This window comes from Apostichopus japonicus, chromosome 9 (genome assembly GCF_037975245.1).
Source record: "Apostichopus japonicus isolate 1M-3 chromosome 9, ASM3797524v1, whole genome shotgun sequence".
NCBI lineage: Eukaryota > Metazoa > Echinodermata > Holothuroidea > Aspidochirotida > Stichopodidae > Apostichopus > Apostichopus japonicus.
The window spans coordinates 2,864,007-2,885,593 of NC_092569.1; the positions used below are offsets into that span (position 1 = coordinate 2,864,007).

General features: G+C 37.3%; 1 protein-coding gene across 2 annotated transcripts in view; it reads right to left on the reverse strand.

The window, feature by feature from the left end:
- LOC139973307 (uncharacterized) overlaps positions 1-18,027 on the reverse strand; it is a 253,733-nt gene extending 235,706 nt beyond the window's left edge. Inside the window, exon 1 of one of the 2 annotated variants that reach the window (XM_071979897.1) lies at positions 17,889-18,027. The gene's annotated coding sequence lies outside the window, so the exon portion shown is untranslated. The remainder of the gene's footprint in view (positions 1-17,888) is intronic. The other variant, XM_071979896.1, reaches the window with a different exon arrangement.
- Positions 18,028-21,587: the final 3,560 nt, after the last annotated feature.

The window sequence follows — 21,587 nt, forward strand, 5'->3', positions numbered from 1 at the left end:
TTTTCGAGAGAGCTACCTGTACTGTGCATGAAATTTGACTTAATCTAACAACAGGAGATCAAGTTTAATGTGCAGTGCTGAAAGTACAGTATATATATTCTGTACACCAGGGTCTTGGATAAAATCATACACAATCCAACCAGAATTTTGTTTTTAAATGTCTGAAAGCATTTCAAATTTATCTGTAAAACTAGTTTACTTATTACAGGTATTCCTTAGAAAAATATGATCATAATTAAAAATTAAAATATAAATTATTGTGTTCTCATTAGGTTGTATTGATTTGGGATTTGAAGATGCATAATTAATTTGCAAGATAAAGAGGTTATAGTACTGACATTATAACACAGTAACTAAAGAAGTACAGTAAGCATATCAATATAGCAATGTATGTAAGCTCAACAGAGGGTAAGATTGATGAACCACCATTCAGGTTAAAGTTTATAATTTTAAAAAAAACTTTTAGCCACTAAGACTGACCACTGGCCATAACCCTAGAGCTGCTGTCCCTGCTATTGGTTACTACCTCACATTTCTTACAATAATACTTCTGAGGTATTTTTTAACTGAAATATTTCTGACCAGGAAATTGGTCCACCAAATGAAGTTTATATTAGGTGATCTATGCAAAATACTCTGCAAAGGATAATTAACGCTCTCTTGACATTTTGCGTGGTAGAATAAGAAGGAGGGCAGCAGACTGAAATGGTCTGGTCATCAAGGAAAGTGCTTGACAGCAAACAGCAGGGTGAGCTAGGGTCTTATAGTGGGTTTATGAGGAGACATGTGTGTGAGGGGTGTCAATGTTCATAAGTAATTTGCTTATATCATCGCAGAGAACATTTAGTGTGTACTCAATGTTGTCATGGTATCATCATTAACGTTACATCAGAGTATCATGTCATAGTATAATGTAGTATCATGTTTTATAGATGTTGTACACACTGACAAAGAACATCCTCCCATAAATCATCAGCAGACAATGCTACATACTGTATCATATTGCTTACTTCAAATTACAAAGGATAATTAATAATGCACATCTTTCATCCCTTTTTGTGATCCAACCTCTCCCAAATCAATCTTGTTTTTGGAAGATTCCCCGATTCGGTGTGAATGCCATGCTCCGATACAACTTATTAATTATCTAAAGTTCTTTTTATCTTGCATTTTATTAAACGGTAGTTCGTAGGCTTCCCAGTACAAATGCCTGTTCCCTTTTCGCCCTGTTGGAACGAAACAGCTAGACCAGGACGGTGTGCTATTTACAGTACCGTATATGCTAGGTTACACCACTCTATGGGTATATATAGTTTATAAATGTTTTGAGGTGTTCAACAAAAGTTTGCTATCTATAGTACTGTATATGTGGTTATATCAAGGCTTATGATGGCTGTGTCTATTAAATACCTGTGATGAGCAGTCTAAGGACTGTTGAAGTGGTTAGAGCAGAAATATTGCAGACTTTTTATTTTTATACCTAAAATACTGTTTGAAATACAGAGAGCTCAGCATTATGAAGCTAGCTGGTTTCATACCACAAACTACAAAATAAAGCTCAAATACTGGTTTAAAAAAGCAGGCCTCAAATTACAGGCTAATTACAGGGCTAAATGCTAGTGGACTTCACTGCTTTCCTGTAGGGAAAAAAGCCACTTGTATTTCTCTGCCAGTAGACATTGCGAACATAACACATTTAATTTATAAGTCGAATATGTAATCGTCAGTAAAAATAAATATTAAAAAAAAGACGGGGAAAAATGAGTTCTGTAGCTACTTAAGCTCCTCCTCATTACTGCTTCTCTTCAGCAAATATTATCGGCTGCTCACATAATAGGCCTGTACAGTAACAGCTCTGTGCTGTAATTCATGAAAAAAAGCCAACATTTGGGAACTTCCATTTTAGCCAGTACAGTTTTATCAGCACTTGCTAAGTTTTGTAGCAAGCGGCTAGGCCTGTTACGATGAAAGAACTAAACTACCGTATACTGTATATATGCCACCAGACCTCGCCGGCCTTGTTTACGACTTCACGCAGGCATACGATAAAATCAAATAAAAGACACAACATAGTAACACTGTGTCTGTAAGTAGTCTAGCCATGCGGGCAATCACTTCTCCACATAAACAACTGTATATACTGTACATACAGTATACTTGCCCTACGAGTCATCTTCAAATTAGACCTTCCTACATTATACATTTCTCAAATTCTCCATCTTGAATCTTGAGTACCTCTCGCCAGCATCAATGTTGTGCTTTTACATACTGACACTCACCTTACACAACGTCCCTATATCGCAGACAACATTTAAGACTTTGCTACCCCTAAATTTGCCCCAACTTTAACCTCTCATCTGTATGATTCTAGAAGCAAAATGTGAACTCAACACTTTGATTAGAGTCCGAAAAAGAGAGAAAACAGAAACGAGAAGAGAAAAAGGAAAAAGGAAAAGGGAAAAAAAAAAACATAGAGGGGAAATAAAAAGAGAAGGCCAAAAAAAATTGTGACATTTTTCGAGATTGTGGCAATATAATATTCATACTATGTTCCAAGGCCCAACGCAGGGTAATGATTAACGGATAGAGGAGGAGGAGGAGGATGAGGAGAACGAGGATAACGAGACTAACTTCCGAGGAGATGGGAAGAATTCCCCCAATGCTCAAGTCACACATGACTAAGCTAATCTACATCTCACCCAATCTGAGTTTTAATTGCTCTCTCAGCAACAAACTGGAGAAGTTCATAGCCTCAAGGCCAGTCATAGAAATTTACCTGAGAGGGTTTAAAAAATTATGGAAATTTTAAGGAAACCCATTGCATCTCTAAGCATGAATTAATTGGAGGAAAAAGCATTTTTGATGACTGCTGTTCGTGTAAGAGAATATTGCTCACAGGGGAACCGTAAGATGATGGATTGTGATTATTTTATTATTCAACTTGTTTGGATGTTTCAAAAACGATTTTTTTTTTTTTTTTTTTTTTTTTTTTTTTCTTCTTTTTTCTACCCTTTGAACCATTGGAAACAGACCAAATCTTTCATTGTCCAAAATTTTTAATATATCACCAGTTCCCTGATGAACATGTCACGGGCAAAACAATTTGGTCACAAGTGTTTTTAAAACGTTGTGTAATGGAATGAGTAACAAAATCATATGGAAATGTTTTCTTAGATTAAGAAGAAATACTGTACTTCTATGTCAATATTTAGGGTGTTATTAAATATTAAATCTGAAGACTTATTTGCAGAATTATAACCCAACTGGCAATTTCAAACACAATAACATTATAATAATATTAATAATGTTATAATAAGTCCTTAGCAATTAAACCCCATTCTCGAAATGCAACCCTCCCCCTGTTTTGCCGCATGACTTTACATTCCCTACACGATCAACTTCAATCAGCCCCATCCCAGCCCCACCCCTTCCCCCCTCTCTTCCCTTAAGCTCCCACTACTCAGGCCTTATAACTCCAGAAACACTCATGAATTTGGTGTTAGAAAGTTTTAATTCACTTTTCCTTGTAATTCACAGTATGGTATACCAGCTCACTCATTATGTAGATATGGTAGAGTGAGGATGCAGTAATTGAGAGAAGACAGGTAACGAAGCAACCTACGTTACAGTACCGTATATCATACAAAATTATTTTTAGTGCCTATAGTACTGCATATCATACAGTTATTCTTAGTGCCCAATAAATAATGCACTCATTTGCACTGCCAAGTTTATTGCTCTCTGGGGTGGTGAAACCTTTGCCAGCTTTGCGTTAGAAACTCACAATATTGACTGAATGAGATTCACGTCAAATAGAAAATTTTCTACAGAAAAGACAAAGATCATGTGCATTGACTTCAGAATGGCGGAATCACAAGAAGTACTTGGGTCGTGACGGGTTTTATCAAGTTAAAATGCTTAAGTATCAATTCTACAGGGAAGGTAGTAGAGTGTACTTAAGGAAAAAGGTAAGCAAGGAGTTACATAAATTCCAATAATGCCTGACTCTGAAGTCACTGTTTATACCCATCCCTTTCTTCCCCCCACCTCCCCTTCCCCCGCCGTGAAAAATATTGCCTTTAGCTTTCATCAACGAAGCAATTTGTTTTTCCCTTGGGTGGCTCTGCATCCTGATTGTAACCTGTTACTAAACAAAAGTTTAATACCCCTCCAACCCCCTCCCACACTCCCTTCCCCCTCCTCCCCCACCACTCTTCCCCACTTCTCCCAGACACCTCTTCCACTCTCATTACTACAGTATTCATGTGTGCACATTCTGAATGCAACATTAGTTACCGTTAGTAACAGTCAGCTAATATTTGTAGTGTCTTGGCACGTTCTGGCAGCATTTAATGGGCTATTCCCGTCACAGCTGAAGTCAATTGTTTAATTCAACAATGCCAGAAATTGTCTGCATTTGTAGACCGTCAAAACCACCCCCTTAGATCACTCTATATGGCGATGATTAGTGTTTACACTGGTACCAAAACTTGGGAACCGGGTCCACGAAAATGAATGAGCTATAATATATCAAGTGTATTATTTCTCTGAAAATGTTTCCATGTTGGTTAATTTCAATTTGCGTTTGCATTTGTTTCTTTCAATTACCTGTAACCTGTTATTTAAAAATTTGTAGCTTTCGAAAAAATTTTAAACATCTTATAAAGTAAATAAAAAGGAATATATACATTCAATAAACAAATTTAAAGGAATCGGGTAACAAATTAGGAACCGGGTAGTAGAGCGTCGGGTACCCGGGAACCTGGCTACCCGGGAACCCGGATAACCTGTGCAAACACTGGCGATGATGTAAACTTTTTAAATTAGGTGGTTTATACTTTATAAATGCATAGGATGTTCTGGCAATGTCAGCAGAATGAATGATGTCATCGCCAGGGGCAACTCAGCTGGAAATGTTTCTGTATTTCATTATATTATAATAATTAACTTTACCTGTTCGCAGAGGTAAAGTATACTACAAATTCTCCACAAAAAAAGACAATAGTTGCATTTTGATGAAAAATTATAAATAATGAGAGTCTGTGTACAGGTAGGTATACATGTATGCAAATATTCCAAACGTACAGTATCTGGTTTCAACTATAAATCAACAAATAGAATACAGCAGTATGGTAAATAATTTTACATATTTATGGTTATGACATCACAGAACCCCTACTGTGATCAAACTGATCAAAAATTACACCATTTTATTATGAACATTTTTTTTTTTTTTTTTTTTTTAGGAATAATGAAGAAAAAAAGAAGTCCTAGCAAAAAGGGATGTTGGCAAACCCTTTTTATATTCATGAAGATATGTATTAATGTGTGTACATGTGTGCGTGACACTGCATGTACTGTAAGTAAAATTTTAACTATTCTAAGACAAAAAAAGCTGCTAATTTTTGGGGGGTTTATTTTTTTTTTATTTTTTTTTTTATACAAATTTCCTGAAATGTGCTTCAACAATGTTTACCTTGGATAATTAATTAGATTTATTAGTTTAAGTACCAAAGATATATATGTATATATCAATTTGTTAATTAACCATTTCAATTGACTTTTAACAGATTTTTACTTTGCTGACAGTGCTGATACAGACCGAGTTGACTTGGCCATCCCTTGTGAATGGGTACTTAGCATTTAACATGATACAGAGAAACATGATAAGAATCAACTCTAAAATTTCCCAAAAGTATTATATTCTGTTGGAAAATTGTTTCCAAACCCTCAAAGGAGATCAAATTTACATTCGAGAGTTAAACTTCCTCAGTGAACCAGAATTATTTTTACCATGCCGATAAAAGGATATAACCCAAATGCTTGGTTCAGTTGTGAAACCAATTTCTTTGGTAACTGCGGTATATATTTAACGGGCGTAAAGTTTCTCTTCAATATTTATACTCGCCATTTGCATTCCATTTGCATCTTAACTTTCCATTACCCAAGCAGGGGGAGGGTAAAAGAGGTCGAAGAAAAACCTGATACAATTGGTTTCGACTGAATCAAGGATAAAAGTGTCCCTGACAAAATTGTTGCTTTAACTTTCAAAAAGGATTTTACTTAAAACCTATTTAAGATTTATCACCTGTACGTTTTGTTTTAAAAAACAGGTCCCAGGATGTGAAAGAGGCCACCCACTATAAAAAATAAAAAATAATAGAAACAAAAAAAAGTTTGGTTCGTGTAGATTAGGTGACTAGTTTTAATATGTCTAGCATATCTAGAACCCCTGAACTCCAAGAAAGTTTTTAAAGTAGCACAAGTTGCATTTGAAGGTCGTCAGTTTCGGCTCCAAATATGCTAGAAAAGTCGATTGTGGTCACTTATATTCAAACTGAAGCAAGCCTTTCAGGGAGGTCACGAGAGTGGATGGGATGGGGGGGGTGTGCTCAGTGGCGGAGCTAGGGGTATTGGTCAGGAGGGGCGAGAATGGTCTGTAGGGGCGCTTTTGACACTATCTAAGAGGAGCGCCACCACAGGTTGGCGCATAGCGTACAGAATTTTTTTTTTAAGTAAAGATACTCCCGAGATCGCCAGAAATGACCCTTTCCGGGCCTGGCTAATTTGCAGATAAACGAAGAATAAATAGGCGCATCGCCAAATTACACCAACAAAATGTGACAAATGTCAATATGTATATGAGAGCGCAATAAAATAATCAATAAACGCGAATAAGTAAAAAGTGGTAAAGAGCTGAAAAGGGCGCCAGCAGTCCATTTGAGTCCGTCAGGGGGGGGGAGGCATCCGCCCCCCTGACTGTATGGACGCTCCGCCACTGGATGTGCTTGGTAACAGTGCTTAAGTGTGTAGGATAAGTGGATGCGCTGAGTGCAAACATTGCGAAGAGACAGGTATAAGTGAATCCGCAACCCAGGAGAATATTGCTATGTATGTCTCAGTTGAGCCTTCGAGAGGCATAATGTGATATGATAGTACTGTGAACAGATCCCCATTAGTAGGTTCCTCTTTTCTTGCTCCAAACATACTACATCCAGGTTGAGTGGAAATCATCTCAAATCAAAGTAAAAAGTAGAATACGAAAAAGCAGGGAATGACGTTTCATCACTTCCACAGATGCATCCCTTGGTAAACTTTTAGGGGAGGTTAACAATTTCACTGCACTTTTCTTCTTCTCTTTTTTTCGTTTTTTTTTTTTTTTTTTTTTTGGCTTCTACATTATTTAGCATTTTATCAAAAGAAAGAGTAAGGAAAATCCAGTGCTGCAGGGGGGTTAGACCCAAAACCCTCCCGTGGGAAATGGCACCTTAAAGAAATTACTTTAACTTATGGGACAGCTGGATCTTAAACAAGAGAGGAAGATAGTGAGAGAGAGAGAGAGGCAGGTACTCTACTTATTGGACACGCAAAGCTGAATACGAGACAGATATAGGGTAGGACTGAAGTATCATTCAAAGAGGTTCAACTTACAACAGTTTTATGGCAGATGTATATATTTTTTTTTGTGTATGTGTGTGTGTGTGTGCAGGTTTGTTTGTAGGGCAAAAATTCACCAGCCAATCCCAATTGAAAGAAAAAAAGGGGGCCCTCATCATGATTTCTCAGAACTTACTGGTCTGCGAATTTATGATTGGCTATTAATTCATCATTAAGTCATCATGTTCAGTAGGGTTTGTTCAAGGGCAGTGCATATAATCGAATGAATGTAGTGTTGGGCAGTGGATTCATGATGAAGAACTTTGTGAAACCCCACCCGGCTGCATACTTCCTGCTTAGAAAGCTGCATAGAGACAGTCTTGCCGAGCAAGAACTCTTCCATTGCATGCACACAAGGTCTTAACGCACCCTCGCACTACGTAGCACACAACCGTGGCCGCCATATCCCGTTTTTACTTTGGCCGGGGGAAAACAAAGAAAAATAAAATATCACTCAGATATATGACCTGTTTACATATATTACTGATACTAAGGTACGGTTCTTGGCATCTTGTTTGTCCTGCTGCCAGCTAAGTTTCAATACAATAGGGAAACAAGAGATGTTTTTCAAAGTCAAACTTGCCCCAGCCACCGGCTGGAAGTGCAAATTCAAAGACCTTTTTTCCATACATGCCTATTTCCAGTGACCGTGGTAACAATGGCCCCGATGGCGAACAATATCACTGTTTGGTTAAAGTCTGACATGTCAATACAGCTATGAACTCGCACAATAAACAAACTGAAACAAGCCAAAGCAAGACTAAAACAGAATTTGTATTCACCAAAAACCAAATATATTCTTGGACTCTACTATATAGTTTCACCATAACAGGTGGCAATGCTCCAACACAAAATGCTACAGAATCTGTTTGTCCCTTGTTTTTACGTCGACACTGATAACAAGTAAAAGCTATTTCATTCTGTATTTAGCCAGAATATCACACAACCGATCACAATTAAAATGCTACAATTCACTGCACACCGTGTCTGTAAGTTTGCTAGGCGGTATAAAGTTGAGTCTGATAAAAAATAAGGATAATTTTAGTAGTACTACACCACCTTAGGGTCTGGGACCTTTCAATAATGAATGACCTATGATCTACTGTACTGTACTATATTGTACTTACTATACTGTACTATATTGTACTATATTGTATGATGTATATACTGTTTGTATATACTGTACTATATTGTATGATCTACTGTACTGTATGATCTACTATATTGTATGATCTACTATATTGTATGATCTACTGACTGTACTATATTGTATGATCTACTATATTGTATGATCTACTATATTGTATGATCTACTATATTGTATGATCTACTGACTGTACTATATTGTATGATCTACTGTACTGTATGATCTACTATATTGTATGATCTACTATATTGTATGATCTACTGACTGTACTATATTGTATGATCTACTATATTGTATGATCTACTATATTGTATGATCTACTATATTGTATGATCTACTGACTGTACTATATTGTATGATCTACTGTACTGTATGATCTACTATATTGTATGATCTACTATATTGTATGATCTACTGACTGTACTATATTGTATGATCTACTATATTGTATGATCTACTATATTGTATGATCTACTATATTGTATGATCTACTATATTGTATGATCTACTGACTGTACTATATTGTATGATCTACTGTACTGTATGATCTACTATATTGTATGATCTACTATATTGTATGATCTACTGACTGTACTATATTGTATGATCTACTATATTGTATGATCTACTATATTGTATGATCTACTGTACTGTATGATCTACTATATTGTATGATCTACTATATTGTATGATCTACTGACTGTACTATATTGTATGATCTACTGTACTGTATGATCTACTATATTGTATGATCTACTATATTGTATGATCTACTGACTGTACTATATTGTATGATCTACTGTACTGTATGATCTACTATATTGTATGATCTACTATATTGTATGATCTACTGACTGTACTATATTGTATGATCTACTGTACTGTACTGTACTATACTGTACTATACTGTACTGTACTGTACTTTACTGTACTGTACTGTTTTGTACTGTAGTGTAGTGTACAGTGCTGCACTGCACTGCACTGCACCCTACCGTACCGTACCGTACCGTACCGTACCTTACCTTACTGTACTGTACTGTACTTTACTGTACTGTACTGTTTTGTACTGTAGTGTAGTGTACAGTGCTGCACTGCACTGCACCCTACCGTACTGTACCGTACATTTAAATAACGACAGGTATAGATTTCTTATAATGCCTGCAGTTCAGTGATTGTTTTAACTCCAGTCGACCAAAATTTGACAATCGTATAAAATTCTCTAAACCCAGACAAATCATATAAATTCGTAGAAAGCCAATGCATATTTTTTTTTGTACACATTTCTGGGGAATATTAAACAGGATAGTAATCCAATCTATTTCTGTCTTTTAAAGATCTCTATTTCAGCTAACTAGTACACAATTTTCATGCAGGGTTACCCATGAATACAAACATTTATTTATACATATATATGTGTAATTATATTTACTGTACAAGATGTTATATGTGTATTATAGGCTATTCAGAAATGAGTAATGAAAAACATTTGTAATTTTATTACACCAAATATCAATTTTTTACATTTTTTCATCCAGCTATAAAAAAGTTATTTCACTTGGTTCAGACAATTTCATGGATTGTCTCAAAATCAAAGCGGAATCAACAGAGAATGTATCACTTAATGAACCAGTTTCAAGTTTTAGATACAGGGAGATCACAGGGCCTAATTAACTGCTGGAAAAGGACTTAAACTATAAAACGTAAGGTGAGCAGATGTCCCCGATTTGGACGGGGACACTGTCACCAGATCTCATGTGCTGGCCCCCTGATTCAAAGTGTCCCCGGAAACGTACTGAATTTTATGAATCATCCCAGAAATATGCACAACTTTGTAGAAAGGAAGGCCCTGAATAATTTCAGTTTTACCTGTTTGGCCTCCCTCCCATTCTGTAGAGATAGCTTGAACCACTTAGGCTAGGCTGGTATTGTTAACAACTAGGCTACGGTAGGCTACTAAAAAACAAAAAACATTTCCTTCATGGTTCACAGATGATCAAGGCTGAGCATATCATTGAATAATTTTATTAATTTGTAAATCACATGGAAAGGGTCACCTAGCATTAAGTGACTGATAATGATGCTTCCAGCGATTCTTCACGTGTGCAGTCATTGGATTTCTTATTGTTTACAGTACAAAATACTTGTTTCCGGATGAGGTGTTCAAACCATTGACATTTGGAAAACATGCATACAGGACCGACAAAACACTAGGAGAGACCCTCAAAATGTCTTCCTTTAGATGTTCAGTGTAGGTAACTAAACCTTACTGTTAACATGAGGTGGCCGGGGGAGGGGGGGGTGGGGGGAGGATCAACATCATATCCGCAGATTTCCTGGAAAGAAATATGGTCACCTTAACCTAGCGAGTACTGCACAACATTGCTGGATTAACATCTCAACACGCATTTAACAAACATGCAGGACAACTAGAAATGTCAGCCAGAATTAATGAACTGAACAGCTTGCAACGTTGTTTTTTCTGCGTGGAGTATGCAGCACCCTTCTGCCAGCTCTGTGATGCTCACTGCATACATTCCCTAATTGAAAGCATGTTCCACATATGACAACTGCTACATATTTCCCATCTGTGACAAAACGTTTGAAGGAAATTGATGAGATTTTGTAATGATATAGTTGAGTAAAATTGTCGGCGACCACCTCGGGCGAAAGACTCGATTATGCCTCGGGTCGCGAAACATCGTCACAGAAATGTTAACCAAAATCGTAATCAAAGACAACAAAAACCCACAAAAATTATGCAAATTAATCAGACGACAGAATTCGTTAGGAATGCATCGGCTAAAACCTGAAGACATGTGAAAATATGTAAAGAAATTATCTATTTATTTGTAGTGTTGTTCTTATGAATCTTTCAAGTGCAGAAGAGAATAGGAGTAATGTATACAGGTGACTGGAGGCCAAAGTTTTGTGTTACTACTTGAGAAATATACAAATTTGATTGTAGGTCTTGTTCCCATAATATGCATTTAGGTTTTCATACTTACTGTATATTAATCATCTTTAACAAAAAGTTATGTATAAATAACCAGCCAGATATCAATGTTAAAGATATAATGCATTGTTTTACAAACTGTGATACAGTATAGGCTAGCTACAGTACAGGACTAGAACTACTATTGTACAAATTCCTCTAAGACAGCAAAAACAAATCTGCTTTTTTCAATGACAATACTGTACTTTTACCCTGCTTCCAATCTTTGATTTACCTGACGTTGTAATCTTATAGTCTCCCGCTATTCCTTCCCCCACCCCCCTCATCCCCTTGGGGAGCAGAGGGTCCATGGGGGGCACCGGGGTCTATGGGGAGCGAGGGGGTCTTTGGGGAGCAGGGGGACTATGGAGAGCAGGTATCCCTCTGGTTCTTTCAGCAGTATTTCTATGATTAAGGGTACTTAGTTGCAAACTAATATTTACATTTTCAAACTTTTGGACTAATTTATGTCCAGAGACAACATTTTGCACAAATATTGGCAATTTGGTTTTCTCTTCCAAATTTTTTGGCATCCCTCTCTCCCCCCCCCCCCCAAAAAAAAACTTATCAACCGTAAAAAAAAAACACTGTCGAGATACGTTACTTACTTTGGGTCCAGGGCCCTAACACACCATGATAACCCGGCATGGCCCCAATTGACAATATAGTAGTATTAATCATAATGAATGATGATTTAACAGCCATGTGTGTGAGGCATGCATATAAGTCATGTGACAAGCTACTGATAAAATACAAATAAGGCATCCCATAGTACCACAGTACTACAGAAGAGGGACTAAATATATGTCCTAAGAACTGAAACATTAGCAAATCAAATTGACCCCAGGCTGCCACCTATTGATTATCTTCAATTGAATGAAATGCCAGCCAAGCTGATTCAAAAAACTATTTTTCTCCGATTTGAAATCTGGCAGAGAAATTGCTGTGGGGACTAATTGTCTTGAAACAGTAAAAGTTACAATTAGCCGACGTTATTAAAATCACTTGAGTGTTAGTCAACAAGTACCTTTATAGTCTAGACATCTTGTGTTGCATTGTATATATGACAGGAGCAGTACATATATCAACGCAGTACATGTATATGAAAAGATCTCTGGTTTATACATTCAAAGGTTGCAACATAACCAGCTACCCTGTAATCACTGGCTTTTCTTCTAAAGAAGGGAATTCCAAGAATCATCATTCATTCACTCTCTCATGCGTTTAAAGATTGCATCATTTACGATGCTTATCAATATTAATTTCATTTTTTGACCAGTTTATCTTAATAAATCTATTCAGCCATACCAAAAAACACACAAAAACAAAAAAGGTTTTCCAACAAAAACTAGAAAAAAAACCACATTTAACTTGCCACTTTAGAGATAGAGAGATAATACCGGATTAAAAATGGTTTGTTAAAACTGTCAAACCAGATGGAAAAAATGCAGAGCTTTTAAGGTTATTATCTTGAACTAGAACACGATCAAAATAGGTCATTCAATACTTTTCCTACTGCACCAATATCATAAAGTATTAAATTCACTTTTCTAAATTATATCAAACCTGAACCTGCTTAGAACATAAGTAGCAGGATTACAGCGCTTCTCAAATCCAATAACCAGCATGGACGCACACAACTACTGTAAGGCCTTTCAGCAAACTTAAGAAGACCTAAAATGCAATGTCTGTCGCTCGATGACGTTTTCAAGAAATTCAGAACGTCAAAGGGAAAGTTTGACATAGTTTTAGAAGTGTGTAATCTTAAATCCTTATTCCCCAAAAATATTTATCTTGTTCATCATGACCCTTCACTAAAGAAAAAAAAATTCACAGCAACAATTTTCGCACGGGCATGGTTGCTAACACCACAGAACAGTGGTGTGACTTTTGGCACAACCCACCCCTCCCCCAACCACCTGAAACCTGTGTCACAGCACCTGTTTGGGTCCACAATACAGCATACACTGTGACAAAAGTCTGCCAGCAAACAGATGGAACACCGATACATGTGCATACATTACAGAGAGAGAGAGAGAGAGAGACCACTGTACTTTACTCTGATTGGCTGTTAAGCTTGCTCTAACACATGTATTATGGGTGCTTAATTCACACAACTATATATAGATACAGTAGTGATTACAAAGCAACAAACTTGTTGAATCTTTTGGGAAAGTTGCTTTTTGTTTTTCCAAAATACACTGTTTTGTATCGAGACAAAAGGGCTATTTAACAAACTTGATTTTATCATAATACCAGTAATTTGTGATAGATCTGCAGCCACACAATGATAGCCACACACTCTTGCACAGTTTCCTGTTTCGCTTTACACTTGTCAAAGGCTTTAAAGGCTTACATTGTGAGCAACAGAACTGCATAAAGCTACTGTATGGATTGGAGTGTCATAAATAGTTTCCTCAATGATTTTATTAAAGTCCTGACTACTAAGCCAACAAAGTTACAATCCTTTCAACTCTGATATTCCAAGGATGGTATCCAATTGGAAGGTCCTATGGGGGTGATACAGTACCTCCTGGGAAACTTGTAGGTCTGGAAGTTGGCATAGCTTCCAACAACCTTTTGACATGAAGGCAAATGACCACAGAGCAATCCATGTTTTAGAAAACTCTGTCTAAACCTGAGCAATAAAAACTGTAAAGTTCTGTGCTCAAAGTGACTGGTGAAGCAAGTAACAGGACATTTAAAAGTGTTGGTATGGGTAATATACAAATATGACATATATCTGACAGAAAATGTCCGGTCATATCAAACTTCACAGTTTCTCTATATTCAACATGTGTACAAATTAGATTGGAAAAACATTCAGAGACTTGTATTGCAAACCCTTAACCCAAAAATGTCTATGTCACCTGTTTTATTATGTACTGTAACATTAAGATGTTGATCTGAAATTAAAATTAGGTACGAAGGAAAATATTTCCCATAGCAATGGATGAAGCTCCATTATAAAATAAAAAATACTGAAACATAAGAGTCTGTGTACGATCACTTCGATAGAGCCCTCAACTTTACAATCCTGTAGAAATTTGGCAGTTTTGAATATCACTATTTCCGTTGAATACGATATACCAATACAGAACATTGAAATTTCATGGATCATTGGCTACATTTGAAACAAAACTTTGGTACTGTTGGTACAAAAGCAAAGTATTCTGTGAACACTCCCAAACTTGGTTTGAATGTACTAACACGTAACAAAGCTTACCTGTTTCCTCCCTACTACTGTACCATCTACCTGGTAAAAAGATCTTAGGTAACATATTAACACTGTGCCCCCTCTGAACCACATTCAGGTCCATGCCCTCCTTCTGACATTTCGAGTGAATGGATTGCTAAAACAGGACCCACCAGGGAATGGGAAAGTGCTGTAGTAGAGAGGGGACAGGTCAGTCTGGAGGAGTGAGGTAATGACCAATTTCTTACGAAAACGTTGACCACGTCCGACAGAGATCCCTTTGCAAGGATACAAAGTAATGAGAGACGTCTTACTTCGGAATTAAATAGCTTGGATAGCCATGTCTAGGGATGGGGGGAGGGGGTGAGCTTGCTTATCTCGTAAAGTAGTTCTGTGGCATCAATGAAGTTTTTATATAACTTTCCAGTCATGTTATTTGGCTAGATAAGAGATATACGTAGAGTTGCAGCTTCCTTAACGAGCTTCCTTAACGAGCATTCTATGTGTACTTAAAAATACTGTGCATGTTCGAACTGTGCAATACTGAAAATTAACAGGAAAAAACTTTCAGTTTTAATATTATCCTAGTTTAATGAACAAGCCATTATGAAAATGTACTTTTCACCATTTGCACTTTTCCTATTCCTATTCACTGACACCACTTGGATGAACATAACTTGTACATGTACATATTGTCAAGCTACATTGTCACCTGGGCAACGTGGCTGGTAAAATAACTTTGTTTGGTCACTGGCTAAGAGAACCTCAAAGACCGGCAACATCCTGCTAGTCAAAAGGGAAATTAGTGTTTCTTGAGTTTAAAACCAAATTATACCCAAAGTTGAGCAGTAGTCAATCGGATTGGAAATGGCTTATTGCTGGAGGCCCTCGCTTATACCTGAATGACCATCCTCAGCAAGTTAAAATAGGTCAACGTTCAAAACAATGTTACGATATTTCATTTGATACATTTGTGATACTTTGCATTTCGCTGTGATATGCTTCACTTGAAAACACATTTGAAATTATCTGATTAATTGTGAGTACTGAAATAATGAAATGAAATAATTTGCCAACTTATCACTAAAATTCCATAAACCAACGTACTGTAATACAGTCGGGCATGCATGAATTGTGATATCCACATTACAGATGGGCCTACGACTAACATGGTACTAAATTATGAAGCTCACAATTCCCAGAGTACATACTGTAGCTCTGAGCTCACTAAATTGAACGGGAAACAAATATCAAAATCTCATAATTCAGCTATTATGTTAACTAGATAAGACATCACTGTTTTGTTAGATTTATTGCACAGAAGGCTTATTAATGTTGGGCTTAGGATATTTGGTTCTTTTACAGAGAACTGTTCTGATGAGAAGTTGAAACAAGCTAAATAACTGGTGTTGCGTCAGTTGTAAAATTTAGTAACTTTAGAAGAGATCCATGGATGTATTAGGTTACAGAGTGTGAAAACAGGACTACAGGAGTAAGTCTGCTTAAGGCCAAACTTTATATTATGCATAAGTGCAATCAAAGATATCATGAAAATGATGACTTTTCTTCTTGCAAACTTGCCAGTTGTCATTAGCACGGTAAGAGCAGTTACAGTATTAAGCACATAAAAGCTGATATTTAGAGCTAACACCAGTGGTAACTACTTAAGGTTATAGCTAGCTTGGAGACGTTGATAGAATCCTTTCATACACTTGAAACAAAGACATAACGTAATTGCCTTACTTAATGAAGTTTTGTTGTGATGTGTTGTCCTTCTCCCTCAAAGAATATATCACAAATCATGTCACACAACCAGGCCATGAAATTTGCCAGAAAAAAATGCCAGGGGGATTTTGCCGCTTGTCAGCAGGAAGAAAGACATCTGCATTTTTCTGCCAGTTATCATTAAGAACATAAACAGAAACCAAATCAAAGAATACCATCATTTCACTACTAACATATAAGCCTATATTACTGCTTATTATCTGCAAACATTATTGATCTGCCCCTATATGCCTGTATAGTAACTGATGTGTACTTTGATTTAGGAAACTACCTGGGAGAACTTTAGCCAGTGGATTTTCTAGGCTCTTCCATATTTTTTTAGTATGCAACTCAAAATTATGAAATTCTATGTTTACTGGTCAACAAACTTATAATGCAAAGTTCAAGTATGCCCAATTGCTCCGAGATGATCTCTCAATGTGTTTTTTTACATTTATTCTCACAATAATAACATCAAATGATTAAACAGGTTTACTAAGCTAGAAGAAATGCATGGACTGCTCAGTGACGTTTAATATATAACGGTAGGTTATAGGCCAACACACAATCAATGTACAGAACAGAGAAAACTAATTCGCACAACAGTTCTTTCCAGATATTCCAAGTTGTAAGTGTCATTGGATGTTATCTGTGTATGTAAGGCTGTCTGTCAAATTACCAAGCGCCTCCCAAATTTCAAACTGGAAAGATTTTTATCAATGTTTACATAGATTCCTTCATGTAACGCACCACAATGTTTCCAATGATGAGAGCAACGACTTCCTTTGACTTCATCAAAGCACAATATTAATGAACTTGTAGCTATTAAATTGCCGATACTTAGTACAAACAACTTAAACGAATTAATCGGAATGAACAAATCTACCACTTCAAACACTTAAGTGTCTCTGGCGTGTAACATTTTACCATGCTGCAACTGAAACTAAGTTATGCACATCCGTCTCCAAGGGGCCATCAAGTACTCAGGGGTTAATTGAAGGTAGCTATTGTTTACATGTTTTCATAGGCATAAACTGTATGCTGTCCATGCTCAAATTAGTTTAGACCTTCATTCGAGGGATCCCTATTTCCTCACTATAGAGCCTAAGCTAACCTACCCGTAGTATGAGAAGGCATGATTTCCATGGTGAAGTTATTTCCATCATGCTGTAGGCTGGACTTGTCAGAGGCCTAAGCAGTAGCACTTGCACCAGAGAACTGCGACTTAGCACATGAGATGATGGGTGGATCACGTATATAGTCCTAGGCCTAACGTGCCTGTCAAACTCGCATACCTCTGTTCCCAAAAGCAGCCTCTTATCACACAGTGCATAAAAATCGGACGCACTTACCTTGACTACTTTTTTTTCCAAACACAGCCAAAAAGGAAGCCATCAGAGATTCACATTGCATGAAAAGTTGATTATTCGCTCCCGCGGCACCCTTGTCTTCATCATCTGAATTCGCGAGAAAGTTGCTTTTTATATTGACATCAAATTGAGGGCGCAGTTTTTATTGGGCCAGAACGTCGAACCAGACAAAAGTGTGAGACTAGTGACCAATTTAGCACATTTTCAGCTATGATTAAAACTCGGCTCAAGGCGCCAGGATAGCAGGTTACATCGGTCAAAGATTTGAGGCTCTTTTGGTCATTTGAGGTACAGGTCTATCCGGGAGGATGGTGGGTGGTAATGGGAGGATTGTGGGTCTAGCTGTGGGGTGAGAATATTGGTGTGTTTCAGGGTGAGGGAGGAGTTAATGTTGGTTTTTACCATTCCAGGGAACATAATAAAGGTCGAACCAAGAACCGTTAGTATCTTATACTTTTTTAAGCTAGTAAGGTAGCAATATATTGCCATACTTAATTAGCTGGGATAAATCCTATCACTAGATTCGACGTGAAGATAGAAAAAAGGGAGTGTATAGGGAATCAGTTTTGACCAAAATTTTCTAACATGCTAAAAGTTCTTTTCTAGTGGTTCTAAATCTCCAAATTGTGTTCCAGACATCGAGGAGTGGCAAATGAGAAAAATAAATGTCTCGTTGAGAAAAATAGTTGTACGTGCACTACTGGTGACCTGTTAAAAGAAGAACATGAGGAGAAGATGGGGCGCAAGTACCCCTCCCCATCCCCCTACCCCGGCCCTCATCTGTACTTGTAAACTTGTAGAATACTGTACGTCAGAGGGTGTATAGGTTGTAGGGTAATAATTCACCCGTCTGTATAAAAATTAAACTATATATACGTCAACGCAATAGACAGAAACTATAACATCTGCATCAGTGACAGCAGAAAGTACACGAGAAACTTGATCTACTATAGATAGTCCACAAGCAAGTAATGTCTGGTGCAATATGATGTCATGTGACATTAGCCAGTGAAGTCACGTGTCAAAATACAATGCAATCGAAATCAAGCTACATGTGGCGGGCGTTTCACAGCAGCGCATCCAACCCGTGCCGCTGTTCGAAATTTAGTTTATAGCATGATTGTATATATAAAAGTTGTTTCGACCATTGAAACTGTGTCGGACTGTCGGGTGGGCGATATGAATGGCAATGCTACAGACCTTTCAGAATATCTGAGAGTCGTTCAGGAATGGAAGGCGTAGGTGGGTGCATATGGAGGGGGGATACTTAAAATATGCTTCGATTAAAGGAATTGCTGCCTACAACCCCCCCCCCCCCAACATCTCTCCCCTACCACGAACCACCCTAGGTTCATGTATATGCATATATATTGCCTTAATTTCCAATTAGAGTCTCAGAGCCTTGGGGGCCGTGATTTTTTATTCGAGTACTTTCGTGAGGTCAGACTTCCGAGGTTAGGTCAAACTAAACTGGACGTGGCTTTGTCTTGATTGTAAAGGTGTAATAACGAAGAAAAAGCTTCCATAAGTGTTCATGTTGACATGCTGGGAGTATGGTAGGTCCATGATTCACGGTCATGCGCAGTTAAGTACTGATAGTTTACGTTTTAACTGTGTGTAAAAGGAAGTCCGTCCGTACGATAAACATGCAATAATGGATAACAAACACATGTTAACATGTTTGAGGGCCTCATCTAAGATTATCGTTTTGTATCGCTATATGAGTTTTACCCTTGGAAGTTGAAATAAAACAATGTGAAAAATCTCTAATCTCAAATATGCTAGAAATGGCCAAAATGGTCTGATAAGATCCCTCCATCTCAACTTTGATAACATGTTTAGTGCAGTAATCGACCTAGTCATGGCCAAGTCGCTTGTTATACCTTTTCTCGCCAGTGTGCAAACTGTATACATACCCCAGAGTCCGTTTCTGCCTACCACGAATGTGCTTGCCTAGGCTGTACATGCCCGAAGATCTGTCCGAAACAACCGACCCAGCCTCAATATTTACAATTTTCTGGATGACATTAACATCAGAGGCAATTCGGCCTACACTCTTTGGGCAATATAGACCCCTTTTTTTTAGATTGATCCCTAATTATACTAGTTCTGAAATAGCGAACCATGATTTTGATTTTTTCATCATGGTTATATACATTCAATAATAACTGGGGAAGTGTGGCCCGAACGGTGAAGCTGAGAATACTTTTCATGCAGTCTCAAAAAAATAAAATGTACGATGGCCATTAACTATACGCGTGAGTCACAGTATTTTTGGACATTAAAACAAAGTCTTAGGGCCGAAGAACAATGACTTAAATAAACATTTACGTGCTTGACTTTTCATTGATCGAATCACACAATCCTTTTATAAACTGATGAAAAATTCATTTCATAAATTATTTCAGTAAATTCCATGAAAACGAAATCTTATCTCCCATTTTTCACAGCACCGTTATAACAGAAACTAACGATTTCTTTTGAGTCGATACGGGCCTCAACATTGTTGAATCTTTTACTCTTAGCAACTTAGATGCTGTATATAGCATAAAACATGTAGCATTTCATTTAACCCTATTTATAGTCAGCTAAACATTGATTGTGCTTTGTATTGTCTGTATGGGGGTTACTACAGTTCATACCGTTTGTAAGTGATAGACATTGGGCAGCTGATGTGTGTGTGTGTGTGGGTGAGTATTGCTCTCGGGTGTCCGTCCAATACAGTATCCCAGACTAGGTGTGATCATGATTGTGAAAGATTGTAATAATTATCAGAGAAGGACGCTATACGTCTCCGGAGAAGCCATAGTTTATGATTTTATTTTAGCCAAAAGGCGAGAAAACAGCTTATGGTCATCATGTTAGTGACAGCTAATTTTTGATGATATTAAAACAGGCGTGAAATATACATGCAATTTCATAAACTTCACAAAGCCTATACGAATCATTGAATCTCTTTAACTGCCCTGCGGATAGGTAGACTGGAAAAGAAAGATTGGTCAAATAAAAATAAAAAAATGAAATTGGTCATGCACCAAAAAAAATAATAATAAGTAAATAAACCAATGAGATATAGATTAATAAAAGTATATTTTCTGTGTCAGTTAAAATCTTTTGTGGTTTGAGAAAAATATGAACTTTAATGGATATTGCAGGAACGTAACTTATACAGTGGATATTATAGATAAATTCACATTGATTTCTCCAGTGTCAAATCGGCAGCATTATACCGGGAAGGCTATTAGTCGAGAAGGTGTTACAGTTTGTAGTTCCCAAATGAAGGCTATAAACAGGGGCATTGATAGCTATTTCGGACTATGGGGACAAGCATGTAATGCCCACCCCCCCCCCTCCCAACCGATCCACCCTAGTCTCTTTCCCTGCCCCTTTTTTAAGAATTCATTTATCCTTTAAGTATATTATGAAATGAATGCATAATTTTATCCCGATTTTTTTTTAATTCCATCATTAACCCGGTGCCTCCGGGTTCTCGTCCTCCTGGCCCCCTCCCTCCCCCTCCACACCTCGGGCCTCCTCCGTTGGTTACATATGCCTATCAGTCAATATGCTAACGCAAGTGCCAGGTCTACTATCTATCTCACATATAAACTTGACAATAAGTGGAAGAGATTGTTTTCTTTTGTTTTATTTGTTACCATTAGATAAAAGCCTTTCAAATTG